Source organism: Podarcis muralis, chromosome 17 (genome assembly GCF_964188315.1).
Source record: "Podarcis muralis chromosome 17, rPodMur119.hap1.1, whole genome shotgun sequence".
NCBI lineage: Eukaryota > Metazoa > Chordata > Lepidosauria > Squamata > Lacertidae > Podarcis > Podarcis muralis.
The window spans coordinates 33,703,775-33,709,774 of record NC_135671.1 but is presented as its reverse complement, the minus strand read 5'-3'; the positions used below and the strand labels follow the sequence as shown (position 1 = coordinate 33,709,774).

The following is a 6,000-nucleotide window of genomic DNA, read 5'->3' as shown; positions in this document are numbered from 1 at the left end:
GAAAGCGGCACCTGTTCAGTTCCTGCCTGTGACGCACCTTTTAAAGGCACAAGAGCTCTGTCAGAGGAAAAATGAGTGATAATTTTACAATGGTTCTAAGGCAGGGGTGCGTCTTTCTAGCTGGCTCTCACAAGCTCTCCCTAGGCCACATTCCTAGTTGTCTCTACTTAAGAAAAGTCATACAAAAATGTATCACCAAAATAACTACGGTACTCCAGATTAAGGAGTAAAAAAAAAAACCATATGAACTGATAAGGTCCTTTTCCTTGTGTCTCCTCCACCATAGGTCCCGAGGTCAGCAACACAAGGACGGGCCTTTGTTGCAGTGGCTCCATTTGTGGAATGCCCTCCCCAGGGACGTTTGACTGACACCTTCATTATATACCTTAGGCACCGAGCGAAAACATTCTGATTAAACATCTATGGCATTTAAAATGAGGTGGGGGGGCATTGTTTTGTCTGCAGTTATGCTATGTATTGTGTTTTTATACTGTTAGGCACCCTGTGATCCTCGGATGAAGAGCAGTGGTGTTGTTGTTGTTGTTTAGTTGTTTGGTCAGGTCCAACTCTTCGTGACCCCATGGACCAGAGCACGCCAGGCACTCCTGTCTTCCACTGCCTCCCACAGTTTGGTCAAACTCATGCTGGTAGCTTCGAGAACACTATCCAACCATCTCGTCCTCTGTTGTCCTCTTCTCCTTGTGCCCTCAAACTTTCCCAACATCAGGATCTTTTCCAGGGAGTCTTCTCTTCTTATGAGGTGGCCAAGGTATTGGAGCCTCAGCTTCCGGATCTGTCCTTCCAGTGAGCACTCAGGGCTGATTTCCTTCAGAAAGGATAGGTTTGATCTTCTTGCAGTCCATGGGACTCTCAAGTGTCTCCTCCAGCACCATAATTCAAAAGCATCAATTCTTCAGCGATCAGCCTTCTTTGTGGTCCAGCTCTCACTTCCATACATCACTACTGGGAAAACCACAGCTTTAACTTATACGGACCTTTGTTGGCAACCTGATGTCTCTGCATTTTAAGATGCTGTCTAGGTTTGTCATTGCTTTTCTCCCAAGAAGCGGGCGTCTTTTAATTTCGTGACTGCTGTCACCATCTGCAGTGATCATGGAGCCCAAGAAAGTAAAATCTATCACTGCCTCCATTTCTTCCCCTTCTATTTGCCAGGAGGTGACGGGCCCAGTGGCCATGATCTTCGTTTTTTTGATGTTGAGCTTCAGACCATATTTTGCGCTCTCCTCTTTCACCCTCATTAAAAGGTTCTTTAATTCCTCCTCACTTTCTGCCATCAAGGTTGTGTCATCTGCATATCTGAGGTTGTTGATATTTCTTCCGATAATCTTAATTCCGGTTTGGGATTCATCCAGCCCAGCCTTTCGTATGATGAATTCTGCATATAAGTTAAATAAGCAGGGAGAGAATATACATTTAATTAATGAAACTGTTGTTGTTGTTGTTAAATATAACAACAACAAGCTAGCGCAGGATCCTGTTTCCCCAGCGCCAACCAAATAATCCGGGAACCCGCCCAAGCAAGGCATGAAGCCTATAGCGCCCCACTCTGGCGCGCAGCTGTCTCTAGGCGCGGAGCATCCGCGGAGCTCTCGGGCTCGTCCGCTCCTCCTCCGCGATTTCGCTCTCTAATCGCCTTCCTAAGTTACCAACAGGCTGCGCTCCGAGCGCAGCGCAGCCTCCCTTTCCTCGCCCGGGGAAGGCGGGGCGGCGACAGGGAGGAGGAGGAGGAGCCGGACCTCGCCGGGGAGGACGGGACTACAACGCCCGGCGTCCTCCGGCTCGGGGCGGGCTCGCTTGTCCTTCGATCGCCGGGCTTGAGGCTGAATTTGGGGAAGTGCGCGAGGGGCGGCTGATTCCGGAGGCGAGAGGCTTGGCTGGTGCGCGGGCGAACGCCCGCTTCTGCGCTTTTGGAGAGGTGGGCGCTGGGGTCATATTTTTTGTTGTTGTGTCTCTCTCCTCACCTTTCTCAACGAGGGATCGTGCGTAAAGAGGGGCGCGAGAGGTAGGTAGGTGCCCGGCGGCGGGGTGGGCAGCAGCATGGCGCAGGAAATCTCCCAGCCAGGAGGTGCCCCCCGCCTTCTCCAAGGCACGACCGGGCTGCAGCCGGCTGTGGCTTGCATAGCCCCGGGCTGCGTGCGCGCCTTGGAGAGGTAGCAGATAAAGAGCTGCGGCTGTTGCGTCCGCGCCCCAGCGTGGATATATCCGGGGTGACCGCTAGGCTGGAAGGTCCCCCCCCCCCCACTTTTTTTCCTCGGCCTTTTCCGCTCGGTGAGGACACCCTGTAATCCCCCATGACGTGGCCAGTAATCGCCCTGCCGCCGCCTGCTGCTCGCCGGCTGGCTGGCGCGGCGCTGGGTTGCCAGGTGGCGGGGCTCCTCCGGTGTCTTCGGAGCTGCTGTTTGCAAGGAGCTTTCCCCATCACTCTCCTTGCCCGGGCCTGGAATAGAGAACCTGTAGCTGCACAGGAACCCCTGGAGAACGAGGCAGGCCGAGGCCGGTTTCCGATTTCCACTTGCTTATCTGCCTACACAGTTTCCACAGACGGGTAGCAACGAAAAGAACAAAGGCCAATGCGGCTCCTTTCCGTTTATTACGGCGTGAACTTTCATAGACTGCTGGGGTCCCTTCCGCACAAGGATGCACGAGCTACTTGAGAGGGGATATTAAGCTTTTGTGCTGCTGCACCCCAAAATAAGTTTGGGGCTACATCACACCATGCATCCCTATGACTGGGAGACTCCTCACTGCATGATCCCTAACTCGTGGCACACACTTTGAACAGTGCACCTCCATGCTGCACTTCGGAATAAGGGTCTGGATATTTTTTTTACTCCCAAGTAAACAGGGCACCCCGCATGATGCACCCACATCAACACTGGGAGACCATCCCCTACAGTGCTCTAGCCAGCGTTTCTTTGGGGGGACAAGTCATTCTTCAAGATGCTACCCATGCCAGTAATTACCAGTATGAATAAAGTGTGGGTGGGTGTCCAAAATAAGCATTGATATATCTGTACGCGGGTGGCGCTGTGGGTAAAACCTCAGCGCCTAGGGCTTGCCGATCGTATAGTCGGCGGTTCGAATCCCCACGGCGGGGTGCGCTCCCATCGTTCGGTCCCAGCGCCTGCCAACCTAGCAGTTCGAAAGCACCCTTAAAGTGCAAGTAGATAAATAGGGACCGCCTACCAGCGGGAAGGTAAACGGCGTTTCCGTGTGCGGCGCTGGCTCGCCAGAGTAGCTTCGTCACACTGGCCACGTGACCCGGAAGTGTCTGCGGACAGCGCTGGCTCCCAGCCTCTAGAGTGAGATGAGCGCACAACCCTAGAGTCTGTCAAGGCTGGCCCATACGGGCAGGGGTACCTTTACCTTATATCTGTACCACCAGGAGCCTACAAAGTGCCACAGTCCAGGCCACTTTTTGTGGGCATGTTTTGCAAGGACAGTCTTCCGAGTCTCTGTTGACCATTTTATTGGAGAACTCATGTTTTGCTTTAAATTGCTAAGCAAGTTGCAAAATTTCTAAATGTTTCAATTTCCTTCAGACAAGCCCCAATTGCTTACCCGGATCTCTCCCTCCTTTTAACAATCTTATGTATTTTGTGTTCTGTAGCTTTCTACTGACTGTCAATGGGCTGTAAATAAAGCCTATATTCATTCAAATTATAAAGAATGTGAATCTTAGGTTGTGTACTCCTACATCCAAGCTTTGATTCGCCACAGATGGCATATCCACAGCAGTTGATGTCCGTGTAATTAAGGAATTGTGAGTTAGCAATCCTGAATATAATTTGGGCTGTCTCAAGGGACATCGAGATGCCTCCACATTTTCTCCAGGCCAAGGCTTTGTTTTGTACTAAGGCATAATGACACAAAGCCCATTTTCTTTTCTTTGCAATACATACACCAACAGATATGCACCTGGGAAGGGGGGGGAGGGTTTTGTAACCCAAATGTAGTCTTGGACCACCCCTCATCATACGCTTCTGTTTGCTGGGTACTGTTTCTCCCCTGAACACTCGTGCCTTAGCATCTTGTTTTTGCCCAGATCTCATAGATTCAAAGAATAGAACTGCAGGGTTGGAAAGGACCCCATGGGTCATCTAGTCCAATCCCCTGCAGTGCAGGAATCACTGCAAAAGAATCCCTGGCAGGTGGCCATGCAATCTCTCTTTAAAGAGCCAGTGTGGTGTAGTGGTTAAGAGCAGTGGACTCATAATCTGGTGAACTGGGTTCACTTCCCTGCTCCTCCACATGCAGCTGCTGGGTGACCTTGGGCTAGTCACACTTCTCTGAAGTCTCTCAGCCTCACTCACCTCACAGAGTGTTTTTTTGGTGGGGGAGGAAGGGAAAAGGAGATTGTTAGCTGCTTTGAGACTCCTTAGGGTAGTGATAAAGCAGGATATCAGAGCCAAACTCTTCTTCTCTTTAAAAAGCTCTCAACGAAGGAGAGTGCACCACCTTCCCAGGGAGATTATTCCACTGTCAAACAGCTCTTACCCTCTTATTCTATATGATTCTTGCAATTTGAATCCATTGGTTTGGGTCTATGGAGCAGCAGAAAACTAAGCTTGTTCCACCTTCTATGTGACAGCCCTTCAGATATTTGAAGATGGCTATCATACAGCTCTCAGTCTTCTCTAGGCTAAACAATACCCAGCTCCCTCAACTGTTCCTCATAAAGCTTGACCAGTGGTTAGGTGTGATGTGAATTGTAGTCCAGCAGGTATCTGGAGGACAATCACATCAGTAGGTCCTGTGGAAAAGACCCCGTGGTACCCAGCTAGATTGGAGAAGACCACACAGGCTCCTCCCACCCAGCGAGCCTCACCTGTTGAACCAGGTTGTGTGAAAAGAGACTGGTCCTGGTCCTTGTTGTGGCAGCTTTATTTCCAAACCCTCTTCTGTAATGCTGAAGGATGAAGCAGGGGAATATGTCTTGAGTGGTAACAGCACACCATATGCTGCATGTCATGGGTACAGGCAGCTAAAGCGCACTGGAGGTATTTCCGATGACCACTGACCCGATCTGCAATGGAAAACTAGCTCAGACCCATCTCAGGTTAGTCTGAAACTCCATGTGGGAGCTTGAACAAGTCACAGCAGCATTTTAGGCCAAGGAACTCTGACTCAGCATATAATGTATATAATAGCCCCCTGTTTTCTTATTTAAGGGGTACTGTTTAGATACAGCATTAATAATCCCAGCTGAAAATGTGCTCTACGAGGATAGAGAGTGGTGGAAAAATGGACTGGGTAAGGGTGACGAAGGAGCAGCCAGACTGGGTGGCGTGAGATGCAGGCTCCAGGGACGACCCAAAGCTGTGTTTAGTCTAGTTCAGCACTTGTCTTTTATGCTGTACGGAATACAGGCAGGGTCGTTTTACTAAGAGCAATGCACACCGTTTGTAAATGGATTATAGAGCTCTCTGAAGTAATGTTAGAGTAATAATCTGATTTCCACTTTGAAGAAGGAGTGAAGAAGCTCACAAGCAGAGGAGGAATCTATTGGTTATGTTAAAAGGGTAAAACAGGAAGAAAGGTGATGTGCTCTGGCTTCTACACCCTTAATCCACCAGCGGTGGAAAGTGAGTCTCTGGGGGTGTCAAAAGTTACCAGTCTCTCTCCCTGGTTCTGCCCAGGCTGCTCTGTTGGCAAATCAGACAGAGCAAGGGTTATGACTACTGGCCACCCATTCCCAGTTTGGCGCAGAAAGTGGTACCTAGTGACAGTAGACTCAGAACTGTTTGCGGTAAACAGCTCCAGCATTATTTAGGATAACTTGGAAGTCACACTTTGCTCAGTGGGGCTTCCTTTCAGGAAAACGTGCAGCGTACATATTTAAAGCACCTTGTTTGCGGGGCCTCTTTTTCTGTGGTGGATTCCTGCTTGTGGAACACTCTCCCCTGGAAGACTCACCTGGCGCCTTCATCACATATCTTTATGTGCCAGCAAAAGCAATGCTCTTTTCCCAGGCCTTTA

General features: G+C 50.1%; 1 protein-coding gene across 2 annotated transcripts in view; it reads left to right on the top strand.

Annotated features, from left to right (window-relative positions):
* Window positions 1–1,658: 1,658 nt before the first annotated feature.
* The window catches only part of LOC114587650 (retinol dehydrogenase 8-like), a 28,874-nt gene continuing 24,532 nt past the window's right edge, over window positions 1,659–6,000 (top strand). Inside the window, exon 1 of one of the 2 annotated variants that reach the window (XM_028712214.2) lies at window positions 1,659–2,023. The gene's annotated coding sequence lies outside the window, so the exon portion shown is untranslated. The remainder of the gene's footprint in view (window positions 2,024–6,000) is intronic. The other variant, XM_028712215.2, reaches the window with a different exon arrangement.